We start from the raw sequence: 14,598 nt of genomic DNA on the forward strand, positions 1-14,598 counted from the left end.
TTAACCTGCCTGATGGGAATTCTGTACATGGCTATTAAATCTAGAAGAAAACACCCCAAATTTTGTTTCTCGGATTTTGTATTCTGATGAATCGACTTTCGGGAGACAAGGATGCTTCAATGCGCATAACTGGCACATCTGGGCGGAAGAAAATCCACATGCTCTATTTCCAAGAGCATATCAAGAAATATTTTTCATAAACTTGTGGGCTAGTCAATTATCGTGTGGTATGTCTGCAATAGAAATTAGTTTACATATCATCGAACTTCTCTCTTTAGGTAGGACCTTTTGAATTTCCTGCACGGTTAACGGGAGACATTTATGCAGATTTTTTGGACGCAGAACTTCGAAATTTGCTTGAAGACATTCCACTTGTTTGGCGGAAAAGATCGGCCAGGTCTTTAGAAATTCAACTAAAAAAAATCAATTATTTATTTCCGATGGTTCAAGAGTTATAAATTTGTTAATGAAGCCCTGCAACCTCGCTTTTTTGCAAAAAAGATGACATAGGTCAAAAACGATGACAGATAAGTGTTGACAAAAAGACGTTCTAAACTCAAAATTTAACGTAGAATCGAAATGTGAAGTCAAAATGAGGCCTTTCCATTTAAAAAAATTAAGATGGCGTCGATTTCCGGTATTTCCGGAAGTACTACCATTTTGAAAATATTTCATTTGAACTTGGAGTAGTCGATTATAGTCAACTACTAATTTTCATATTAATATGATTTGGGGAAATCAAAAAGCTGATTTTGTAGACTGAGATGAATAAGTACAGTGTGCCCATTTTATCGGTTCCCGCCTTAAAACTACAAAATAGGCAACACAATTTACTTTTCGGAGATTGCTATGTTTAAAAAAAAATGTTTTTGAAAATTTTCAAAAGGTTGCATTGAATATTACCGTCATGGATGACATCAGTCATCAAATACTTCAAAAGTTTGGAAATAGAGGAACTCTAGTTTAAACTATTAGGTTATGCGTTATGTCACTTTGTGGCATATTAAATGTTTCACTTTAGCTAACTATGTTTCTTATTTTTAAAAATAAATAATTTCCACCTAGATATCAGTGCAATGTATTATGTGTTGCCTATTGCTAAACCGTAAGGCGGGAAGAGATAAAATGGGCACCCTGTAGGTAATAAATAAAGTGATGTTCCTCAATGTGTAAATAAATGTAGAGGTAGTGTTCTGTGTGCCTTCCGTTGGCACATTTGAGTACCCCGGTACCAATTTTCATAAACATAATTCAGCATTTCTGGGTTTTTACGAATCTGGTTCGCGGCGTCTGTTACGCGTTTCTGGAGTTGACCTTTTGTATTTATTTCAACTTCGTATACCAAATCTTTCGTGTCGCCCCAAAAATTAAAATCCAGAGGGATTAAATGGAGGATCGGGGACGCCATCGTATTGGAATCAGTCAGAACCAATCTCACATAAATGCTGATCTAGCTCCACAAAAGTACAACGGGACGGAAGGACTCCTTCAGGAAAACGCTCGCCGTATGGTCGCCTTGCCGGTCTTGAATTACTACGTGTCTCGCCATAGAGTAAATGCAAATCGGCGTATTCTTGTTTTGTGAATTTCATAACTTTTTGAAGGATTCGCAAATTGACAAATGTCATAGGTGTTACAGCTACCGTTGCTAAAGAAATTGCAGCCAAGTAACCAGAATTACCTTTTTAAAACCGATTAACTTAACTCATTAGCGTACAACAAATTTTGACCAAATTTTCAATTATTTTTATCTCGAAAACGAAAAGACTTTTATTAGAAACATTTTTTGTGTATGAGTTCTACTCATCGTCACCTATTACTGGATTTCTTTTGGCAGGTTATATCGGGACCACCTGTATTTTGTAACTAGATTTTGACGTGGGTATCTACATTCTAGCGAAAAATTTTTATACCCAAGTATAGTCAGTTTTTTGAATTTACTATATACGGGGTGATCAAGAAGGACTGTTTAAGTTGGTAACACTGGATCGTATTTTAAATCGTATAACAGGAGTAACTTCCGGTTGTTGGTGGCTTGTCGTTGTTAATGCTATACCTATATCAGATATTTGTCAAATAAACCAACAAAACATATCCAGTTGCAGTGTTATAAATAACCGAATTAAAAATTTTTCTTAATTGTACTGCCAACTTGAACAGTCCTTCTTGGTCACACGGTATATACCGTTAGTTTTTTATTTTACATAGGATTCATGGATCTGTAAGTTTGGTTGCCTATTTCAAATGAATTGACTTGTCCATTTTAGAACTGAACATTCTCATTTTACAATCGGTGCTATTCTGATTGTCGTCTCATTCAGGATTGCCAAGTAACAACATTGCTATCTCTGCAATATTGTAACAATGTCGATAACCATTTTATAATTTTCTCCTATTCTACCCACAAAATTTGAGCAATGATTGTTATTGCCGCGGTCCATCATGAACATCGTTATTTAACAAGCGTCGGGCCTGGGCAATTTGCTTAGCTAGTGGACACTGCTCAAGTCAAATGTCAAACCCGCGTCAATTAATTTAAAAATTGATTCTTGCTGTTCTTCTGCTAACGTTAAAAAAAGGAACAAGAAAACTAATTTCCAGCAAATTATGGTCCAAACGTTGGAGGAGCATATTTTAGTAATTTTTAAATTATTTTAATTTCTTATCAATTTATATTCTAATCTCAATCTGGCCTTGAAAGCACAGCAGAACTTCGTAATAGCAAAAAAAGTACATATTATTCAATTATTTGACCTATTACACTTACTGATTCTCAGCATTTTCCACGTTATTTTGAAAATGCATAAAAAAATTGGTTGCAACCAAGTCCATCTTTCAAATTAGCAAGATGATTTGTCACATGCTTATAACAATCTTCATAACCATGATTTTTAAAGAAAAGGTTATGATTTAGCAAATTAGAATAGCATTTTTTGACAAGACTCTTTATATAACCAAAAAATTAGTGCAATTCTGTTTCAAAATTTAGCAATATTGTTATTGAACAACATTGATTTTGCATAGATCAAACCAATCAACAGCTTCATATCATAGCAACTACAACCTTGTTATAGGTATAGCAATATTGGTAAATTTTAAAACAGAATCGCACCAAATGTTTACATGACCATTTCTGGTATTGCTAAGGGATAACCATGTTGAATTAGAATCGCACCGATTGTATGTTCAGCGAAATAAAAAAAAAACAGAATGTGTCGTAAAGACGCACGATAGAAGTGAAACTTTTGTATTACAGGGAAACATTGTAATTATTCATCAATCACTTTTAAATAGCATATTCACAACAAAATTGTATATTTTAATGAAGAAAATAAATTATAAACAACGATAACACTAAACAATATCGAAATGCGTAACTCACTGTTCATTTTTAAGCCTCCAAATCAAAGAGAGGACATTATCGATAAATGCCGTGAGTGTGACAAAGACAGAGACACTGCTCCCACTCGACCCAATAGTGTTTACCCCCACCACTTTTCGTCACACAAAAAGGTTGCCGATCAGAATTTCAAGACCCTCCCATAAAAAGTTTCACTTCAAAAACGCAGTGTAGAACGCAAACTCCGTATTAAATTTTTGGTTCTTGAAAAAATGCACACCATCTGTTGGCTTGTGGACGGTGCTTCCTTGGCCTGCTAGATTTTATAAAAAAAATAGAATGTATAGAACATTCAAAAATCAAAAAACGCTGTCTAGTGTAAAATTTGGTGAGAATTGTAATTTTGAGGTTGTGTTTATTGAGTGTCTTGTTTTTCTGGGTATGTTTAATTAAAAATAATAAGAATTACTTAATAGGTAAATGAAACATGCTAAGCAATAATAAAACAATATGAACGAAATTCAAAGCAACTGAATTTTATTTTGAATCAAATAAATGTCATAATTTATAGTTACCAACATAGTAGGTATGAAAAAATAAGTACCTGGAGTTTTTTAAGTTTTACCAACAGAAAGCAACAGGTGGTGGTTTTTTGATTTTAGAATGGACTTTATTATGATTTATACGAGGTCATTATACGGGGTGATCAAATAGGACTGTTTAAGTTGGTAACACTGAATTGTATTTTAAATCGTATAACAGGAGTAACTTTTGGTTGTTGATGGCTTGTCGTTGTTAATGCTATACCTACATCAGATATTTGTCAAATAAACCAACAAAACATATCCGGTTGCAGTGTTATAAATAACCGAATTAAAAAAAATTTCTTAATTGTACTGCCAACTTAAACAGTCCTTCTTGATCACCCGGTATTATCTCATCGCAGTAGACGTTGATGACGTATTTGAATGTGCCGCAAGCTTTATAACATGAGTGAGACTAGAGTTAGAACTTTTTGTAAAAAAGCCATGTCGACATCGACGCAGGAACCAATTTGTGTAAATTTCACAATGCGCATGTGCAGCTTTCGATCATTACAGATTTTTCCATTGGCGTCGTATTATCTGTAACTTTTCCGATTTCCGGTGTCTTTTGTGCTATCTGAGTGATTGGAGTTTGTTTTTACAACTACTCTCTTTGTGGAAATTGAAGGCCGTAAGTATTGCTATCTTTACGTATTGTATGATTAGCATTGGGATAGCCAAGTTTGAATTTAAACCAACCGCCAACAAAAGCCAGGAAAGTACCGGTGTCGGTACCACCAGCGACCACTAGGGGCGGGGGTGGAAGCCGACAGGGGGTGAACGGCCATGTTTTTTTTGCGACACTTCTCCTTCTCCGTTGTCTGTAGATGAGTGCAGAGGTACCCTGTGTGATTTTCTTTTTGTGGTCTAACTGTGTGATTTTCAGTGCTTTCCGAACTGCATTAGACGTTGTTGTTGTCCAGCCCTTCTGGTTTGAACAAGGTATGTTTGCGGTACTAAAATTATGTCTGTTTCGCGCGAAATGTATTTTAACTATCATAATGGGTCGCACGTGGGTTGTTGATGTTCCCACCAGATTGTATAAAATCCGCAATTATCTCGACCATCCCCATGTATCACGCTTTTAACATTTGTAAGCTTGTGAAGGAGAGTAAGGCCGCCTGGTTCTAGTTTTGCAAATTTTATAAAATGGTACGGATCTTTTTTTTTTGTTGTCAAATCTGGTTTTACAATTCACTAACTTTCCTAAAAGAAAAGGGCACCAAGTTTTAGCGTAGGTCTGTGGCTTTCACTTTTTATAAGCGCACTCCCTCATTTTTGATCCCTTTTAATTATTACGAGTGACGCTTTTGGTGTAATAAGTACCTAGTTATTGCTCAACACTTTAATCAAAATTTCAAAGTTTCCACTTTCCATCCCGGTAGCCATCAAATGTGTTTATATTTCAGGTGTCTCCGTGGGTTTTTCCTTAGCTAGGAATCTGCTACCACTTAGTCCCGGGGCGCCCTCCATATTGTTCAGGGCGCCTCCCTTGTGGATGAACCGGCTAAGCTAGGGTCGACCGGACTGTGGTTTTTATTTTCTTTTTATTTTTATGTATGTGTTAATGGTTGTCTGTGTCTGTCTTCTGTCAAAAAACGTGCAATCTATCACCGTATGGAGTATACCATTTTTTCCATCCCAAATTGAAAGTGTTCTTTGATAGCTCTGTCAACAAATATTTGTCGCGTTTCTTTTTTGTTTGCTTTTTCCAGTTTGCTGTAGATGTAAATTCTAGACGTTACTGCGAGGGTCTCTCTCTGTTTGAGGGGTTTTGTTTTTCCTCTAACCTCCAAGCATTGAACACGACCTCGCGGCCCTCATAAAATTTGCACCCCAAGGGAGACCCAAAAACCTAACGCTTGGCAGGACTTGTTGAATGCTGGGTTATACCCGAGCTCCATGACACACTTCCGGAAATGTGATCATGTCTATTTTCCGAGTCTGTGTAGCCTGACAAGCGCGTTTTGTTTTTTTTTTTTGCTTTGAAATAGTCATATTCAACTCAACCGATGAACTTAGAGTACCTCAATTTGTTGACTTAACGTAAAGCAGTTAGGACTTTTCCCCTAGCATTAAACCACGGGTAGGCGGGAAATGTTAAAGTCGTAAGGATAGATGCCACAGACCACCGGACCACACAAAGCCACCCGCTCCTTCTATAGCGTATCTCCCGCACATTGTAAATTAACTTGAAAAAAAAAAAACATTCTAAAGTTCTCGTCTAGTGCTCGCTCTCGCTCGAACGGTCCGAAGTAACTGCATTGTTTGTAATGTACATGACCCTTCTGTTTTTCCTGAATTTTAGATTGTGTTGTTTATGAAATCAGTTTTGCTCAATTTTCAATAACTGTCCCGTCCACGTTGTCACTTCGGACTTGTTCGTATTTTCAGGAGAGGTTTTAGCCTTTAGCAGAGCCTCATTTAGGGGTCTAGGAGAATGTCCAGAGCTCACCATTTTCCTAGGGTTCTAAATGAGTAGTCTTCTCACATTTGGGGAGACTTGAGTGCCCTCTCCCGATACGTTATTATTCATTAATCCCGGCGTTAACAAAAATCATAACTTTGAATAAATAGCTGGTTAAAATAATTGTGCTGTTTTATTTGTACTCTTCTGTGTGGTTCACAAACCCTGTTGGAACGAACCTGGAAATGTTTTAATTTGTATAAAAAAAAAACACAACGTAGGGAAATTAACGAGGTACGATCACGCGCTCTTGGCCATTTTTGAATTTCGCGGGTTTTATTTTCATTGCGTATGTTGGTAGAAAAAAAAATGAGATGGCCGCTTGGTGGGAATTTTGAATTACCCACTTGGTTCATCACAGCATTATTTGTGAAAACAAATTTAAATTGATTTATATGCTACGCCACTGGCGGGGATACATAAGTGACGTCATAACAATCCTCGCGCAACTGCGATGACGACATGGCTTCTTTACAAAAAGTTCTAACTCTAGCGCTGCTGGCGGTAGTGTAAATTTGTCTACTAGTTTGTTTAACGTTGCGAAGCTAGCGGCACATCCCAAATTTGTGTGGGTTTTCAACACCAACTGCGATGGGACAATCATTTATAATGACCCTGTATTTATGAATTTTATTTTATTTCTTTTCATTAATACTATCACAAAAAATTCTTTCCACATATTACATCCCAAGTGCAAAATTTTTTATCGGAAAGTTGTTTGCTAATGAACGAAAACATCCATAAATCAGGTCAGAAGACCAATTATTATCAAATCACAGCACGAGACGAAGTCGAGGGCTTTTATTTGATAATAATTGGTTTTCTGACCGAATAATTTATGGATGTTTGAGTTCATTAACAAAAAAATTGCCGATATTAAAATGTTGCACGAGGGGTATACAGCTGATTATTTCCTGAATAGAATGAAACCAAACGCATTATTTCCAATCCTTTTTATTCCAAATAATTTAAAAAAAATCAGGTACCGACATTTTTTTATCAGATTATTGCACAGTGTGCATTTTAGAGAAATTTTATCGGGTTATTTTTTATTTTCTCGTTTTGATTGGTCAATAGTTGTCACGCAATTGGTTGCTATACACATGAAGGAAATAATCATTTAAATTTTTTTTTTAACATAGTCTCCCTTAAGTTTGATACACTTGTTGCATCGGTGCTCCAACATTTCTATAGCCTCCTGGAAAAAAGAATGTCCGACCTCTGCAAACTACATGTTTACCGCCGTCATCACTTCATTCTTACCAAAGAAAAAAATTCTACGTGTTTTTTTTTTAGCTTTGAGTCAAGTCTAAAGTCACTAGGCGTCAAATCAGGAGAATTGGGGATGTTCTACCAATTCGAAATCAGCCTCGGCAAAAACAGCCGCTGCAACACTCGGAGCGTTGCGTTGTTCTGGTGAAAAAGCATACCTCGTCTCAATTTGCTTCGCCGTTTTTCTTTAATTGCATCTCGCAATTTAGATATTAACGACGCATAATAAATTTTTGTTATTCTGGCTCCCTTTTAGACATAATCTGTCAGGATTTTTTCTTCTGCATTAAATTAAGGACATCAAAACTTTTCCTGCAGAAGGAAGAACCTTACCTTATCACTTTTTACTTTGAACTTTTGTTTCTGGATCATAGTCATGAACCCTTGCATGAACCCATGTTTCATCGATTGTTACATATCTATCCATAAAAGATTTCTTACCTTTCCGAAACATGCCTAAAAGATGCTCAGAAATCACCACCCAACTACGTTTTTGGCGGATAGTCCGAAACAGTTACACAAAAGAAGGAACTGAATGAAAACGATAAGAGATACAAAGCTGAATTTTTGCATAGAAAATTAAAAGATGACAGCTGTCAAAATGCCAATTTTTTTTTCCATTGGTACCCTCTAAATGGGTCAGGGGTGGAGCATAGTGATCAACCCTCGTATGGTTAATGTTACTATTTTGTCGACTATTTCAGGTTCAATTTCAAATGAGTGTTCGCATTAGAAAGAAAACTTAACGTGATGTAGAACTATCAGACTACCACTCTTTTTAATATCGATATCTACTCTGAAAAATTTACCGTGGTCAGCATCAAGATCGAATATACTGTGCATTTTTTTTAACTGTTGCCATAGGGAATTGCATGGTAAAACTTATACCCCCTGTTAACTTTTGTTCTGATGAAAATATTCAAACCATTTTTGGAACAAAGTTGGAAGATTTTTTAAACTATCGGATAGATTACAATTCAATATCCTAAAAAATATTTCTAGCGCGTCGGAATAATAGTACGTCGAGCGGCCGCCAGAATAGCGTCCCTGTCGGCTCAACTAGCACCTGAGATCTGACCATTTCCACTTTTAACTTTTGTCACTTTCATTTAAAAAATAAAAATGTTTACATGTTCTGCCTTCCAAAAGCTAATTTAATCATAGCCTCGAGGAGATCTCGCTATTTATTTTTTAAATGAAAGTGACAAAAGTCAAAAGTGGAGATGGTCAGGTGCTGGTTGAGTTGAGCCGACAGGGACGCTATTCTGGCGGCCGCTCGACGTACTATTATTCCGGCGCGCTAGAAATTATTTTTTTCACAACTTTTTCGAATGTTTAGGATATTGAATTGTAATCTATCCGATAGTTTAAAAAATCTTCCAACTTTGTTCCAAAAATGGTTTGAATATTTTCATCAGAACAAAAGTTAACAGGGGGTATAAGTTTTACCATGCAATTCCCTATGGCAACAGTTAAAAAAAATGCACTGTAGTGTAATGATAGAAGAGTTGGATATCGCGTTATCTTCAAAAGCATGTCTTGTAGATTTGTTCTAAGATTGGGATCGGGAATAGGCATTTCGGATGTAGAAATTTCTGGAATCTTTGAAAGTTTGTAATTTGTTTAATATGTGATATTTACCATTAAGTAGGAGCAAACTAGACTACTAGACAAGTACAGCAGTATTTAGAAGTCTGTTAATTGGTGCCATAGTCGAATTTTTCAAGATGTAATTCACAAACCGTGTGGTTATTATACACTTTCATTGGACTGAGCGCCATCAGATAATAAATTGTCTCCAGTCCGCTTCAGCTACTCTTTAATATTTTAATAATGGTTTCAATAGATTTGGAAATCTGTGGCACGTATACTCAATTTCATATAAATGTGCATCTAAGCAAGCCATGAAAATCTGATTTTCTGTTGGTATTAAAGCCAAAGCTAGTAACTTTGACTTTCAAAGTTGCTTGCTATGTGCGAACTCGATTTGCTAATTTTTCAGTTTTGTCCATTTTAATTAACATTGCTATTTCAAAAGCAATGTTACGTCTTTTTACTGATAAAATTAAAGTAATTCTTATTTGTTTCTGTCTTTGTATTTTTACCAAGTAAAGATTTGTTGGACATGACCTTCATAAATGTGACTTTTGCAATGTAACTAAATTAAAGGTGCTTTTACACATGCACAGCTCACTTGATGAACATTTATATGAAATCGACTATAGTGCTAACAGACCTGTAATAGTTTTTAATGCTGCAAAGCTTCATGGTAAATTCACATTCAATTCAAGTCAATTGACAATTAAATTGATTGACATTTATAATTTTTTGTAACGTCATTTGTTTTTTAAAAACCGGGTATTTTGGCAACAACAACTTCCGCGTCCTCTTCTGTCCTGTGGTCGGTGCGCAGGGTGCGCACAAGCCAAGACGCAAACCAAGGACACAATTAATGCACCATTTTCTATTCTATTATCCATATTATCTATGGTAGATTTTTGAGATTAGCCGAATCAATCACGCTTGTAACACAGAATAGAAACAATCAGAAGGCAAAGTTGGCAAAATCGCCTTTGATCTCAGTCAGCCAGCGGCAGCCATTAATATAGCGTAGAATATCAGGTCCGAATTTACAACATGTGAGCCCGAGGTTCAGGTCCGGACTCGCATAAATTGCTTTGTGTTATTTGTGCGAAAAGTACATAATTATGATAAAATAAGTTCACAAGGATTTTCCACATCACCTCAGAGGTACCCTAATTGATGCGTTGGCTCTTATGGAGGCCTCGCCAATAGCCCTATTTCCATTAAAATTGAATTAAAAATAAAACCAGGAATTGTGTGAAATTTCATCAATTTTCTGCCCGTTTATAACAACTTCGGTTCAATAATGCGGAAGCCAATGTTTGTTAGAATTCCAATAAGATTTTGAATCATAATTTGTAAATTATCTGTAGATGCTTACATAACGGGGTATATAAATGTAGCAAGTAAAGTTGTGATTAAAATAAACATAAAATGATATAGTGCTAGAAAGAGATGAATGCGTCACCATCGTAATTACAGTCATGACTAAATTTAATAAGGGTGTCGTGATACAGCCCATTATCTTCATTTTTAGAAAAAAAAAGTGAACTTTCATTCTGCTTAGATAATCTGTATTAGGAACAGTTAACACTTTTGAATTTCTTAAATTATTATATCAACCGGAAAATTGAAAATAAGAGATGGTGCCCATAAAAACATTTCCATTGAATATTGGGAACGACGGACCCAAGGTGCCGCCGGTTGGTGGAGGGTTCAGATATTAAAGGTTCAACTCATAAGTCATAATAACATTAAGTGAAGTATCGGCTGTTTTTTTTTAATTTCACCTAAAAGTAGGCGTCGAAGAGTTGACTGTTTTTCCAGAAATGTTACAAAGTACGGAGTCGAATATGAATATAATTAATTAATTCAATTCAAGAAGTATCAAGAATCACACAAATGGAATAGAACGAGGTTTTAATTATTAATAAAAAATAGAAAATAAATAAATAATACTTAACAACGTAATATTTTGTCATCGCTCATACTGACAAATTGTAGATAAATTTGACAACAATTTTGTCATCCATATGTGACAATTTCAGTAAAGCATAATTTAGAGTATTTTTTATGTGACAGAAAAATTACGTTCAAAAGTTAATGAAAGTACCTAAAGTTGACTCAAGTTGCAAAAAACCACTTGTCATTTGCAACAGCATTTTTTCAATATTTTAGAACCAAATAAAGGCACAAAGGGACCAGCAAATGGTAGTTTAGATTGAATATTTTCCATATAAGTACAGTTTTAAAGTAATTTTGAAGGATTAATGCCATAAAAATGCTGTTGCAAAGGCAAAGTGGTTTTTTGCAAGTTGAGTCAACTATACATAATAGTAGTTTCTTACCTTGCTCGATTATGTTCTTTTGGAAAAGTGAATAAAGCCAAATTACAGTTGTAGGCTTTGTTTTCACATTTTTTTGCCGTACAAACCATGCCACCTTTGAGCTTACTCATCTTAATATTATTCATGTATCGCCACCACTGGTAGAAAACCAATTGCGTCAACCGCTGTTATGATACGCTACTGACTTCTACTCTGACCTTATGGCCGCTTCATCTGCGCGGCTTAGATGCGCGGACTTTTCCCGCCCAAGAGAGTTTGTCTTCTGATTGATTCTATTCTGTGCTTGTAAAGCCACCCTGAAAACGACACTTTAAGCTATAATTGATTTCAAAAACAAATAAGAATTACTTTAATTTAATCAGTAAAAAGACGTAACATTGCTTTTGAAATCAGCAATGTTAAAATGGACAAAAACTGAAAAATTAGTCAAATCGGGTTCGCGCAGAGCAAGCAACTTTGAAAGTCAAAGTCACTAGCTTTAGCCACAGAATAGAGAACAATTGTTGTTCTGTGCTTTAGCTTTAATACCAACAGAAAATCAGATTTTCATGGCTTGCTTAGATGCACATTTATATGAAATTGAGTATATACGGGGTGATCAAGAAGGACTGTTTAAGTTGGTAATGCTGAATTTTATTTTTAAATGGTACCACTGGAGTAACTTCCGGTTGCTGACGGCTTCACACTGACAGCTGCATCAGTGACAAGTCAAATTTGACATTTCAAATTAAATTAAACATGCTGGTGAATCGTTCGAGAGAAGAGTAAATTTATGTTTAGAGCAAAATGGGGAGCACTTCGAGAATTTCCTTTAGTTAATTTTTAGATTATTATTCCGAATTCCGACTTGAATTTCTTTTTGCCGTTAATTTTTACTAGTGATGGATAAATGATCGGTCATTTATTTTTGGTCAAAGTTGACCAAATAATGGTTCTTAATTCCACTTTTTATAAGATTTATTGATCGATAAATTATTGTTCTAAAATCGTGTAAGTGAGGTTAAGTTTGAATTGTTTGAAGTTATACTTTGTTTTTTCTTTAACATATTTGCTTGAATTTGAACTTTTTGTTAATTAAAAACTTTCAACACAACTGTGTGTGTGTGTATTTTCAGTTTTTTAGTTTCTTTTAAAATACTTAAACATTCGTTTAGAATTTAAAAAAGTAGGTAAGTATTCTATGAAAATTATGAAAATAAAAATATATTGTATGTCATGTTAAGACACAAAAACGATTGAAAAACAAAAATCATTTTTTCCTAATAGATAAAAAGCTTAATCGTTTTCCACAATGATCTTTTATTAAAGTTTTAGATGTTTTATTGTCATAATTTACTTATTTATTGTCATAATTGATTTCTTCATTGTCAGCCGCTAGATAAATGAAATCAGACAAACCAACATAACCTGATCTCATCAGTCATCATATCCTATAATCTTCAACATTATAAGCGGGAAATTAAAATTTTAAAAATGACTGGTCAAATACGTCAAGTCATTGCAAATTATTGACCGGTCAAATGGGTTACTGTCAATTACGGGACTTCACAACACTAATTTTTACTCTCATAACCTACCATTTTGTCGTTATTAATGCTATAATACATTCGTTTTTGTTTTAGACCAGAGTAGGCTATTTTAATTTTTTTAAATGTTGGTATCGGGGCTATGTCAAAATAACAAAATCAAAATTGTTCGAACTACCAGTGTCAAATTTGACATTATTATTAAGTATTAAGCAGCCATTCCATTATGACGGACGGGACAAATCGGAAACATTTATTCAAAAATTCTTTTTTTTTAAATCAATTAGTACTTATATTGAAACAAGATTTGACAATACTGTTCAATGTGATCCAATGATTCATTTTATTGCTAACTTTTATCGCCTTTATTGTTTACTTGTTTTTTTTTTTTAATTGCAAAAATAACTAAAAACTATTATAGGAGTAATTTTTATATCACATGTTTCACATTATTATTTATTTTATGACGGACGGGACAGGAAAAATGATGCTCTAATGTTCGCAAATGGCACCATATATTTTTTTTAAATAGTTCTTCTTCATATATCGGTCCTTCTACTTTAATATATAAAAGTAACAATAACCGATTCAAGAACATTGTGGATTATTTTCAATTATTTTGAGTTTTGCATGACGGACGGGACACGAAAAACATACTTTTTGTAAACTTGTGTAAATAAATATACATACATACCTTTGTAACAAAAACACACTGAACAATTACGCCTTAATTGTATAACACAAAAACATTTGTGGCACATGTCAACATATTCGAAAACAGTAGCTACAGAAGTACAGAGCTACAAGATTTTGATGCGAATTAGAAGCTTTTTGCAAGCGCTCTCATTACAAAAGTGTTTTTTCATTTAAATCAAAAAAAATATTTAAATGTTCAGATTCAAATGTGATTTTGGACATTTTAAATCCAAAGTGACATTATTAACAAATCAATTTTAAAAAATAGCTAAATTCACATTTTGTTGAAACGGTTTCATTTATCGTGGAATGGCTCTAAGGTAAATTAGTTTTAAATTGGTGCAATATTTACATTTATCACTAAATACACACATTATTGAGTCCTCGAAACTATGTAGTTAATTGGAAAATGATAATGCTTGACTACATGGTCATGAATTTTGACAAGAAAGTGTAACCTCAAATCTTATACATGATGTATATTGTCATTCAGCCACAGTCTTACCATACAACTCGTCAAATTTCCATAGCCTACTCTGGTCTAAAACAAAAGTGAATGCACTGTACGTCAGATATCTGTCAAATAAACCCACAAAACATATCTGGTTGTAGTGTTCTAAATAGCCGAATAAAAAAGTGTTCTTAATTGTATTGCCAACTTAAACAGTCCTTCTTGATCGCCCGATAGTTTGTTACGGCCGTAATATGCGAAGCGCAGTTCAGATTTAGTAGGCCATGGTCTTTTAAACTGTAAGCGCCATCTATGAACAATACATTCCGT

This window comes from Tenebrio molitor, chromosome 1 (genome assembly GCF_963966145.1).
Source record: "Tenebrio molitor chromosome 1, icTenMoli1.1, whole genome shotgun sequence".
NCBI lineage: Eukaryota > Metazoa > Arthropoda > Insecta > Coleoptera > Tenebrionidae > Tenebrio > Tenebrio molitor.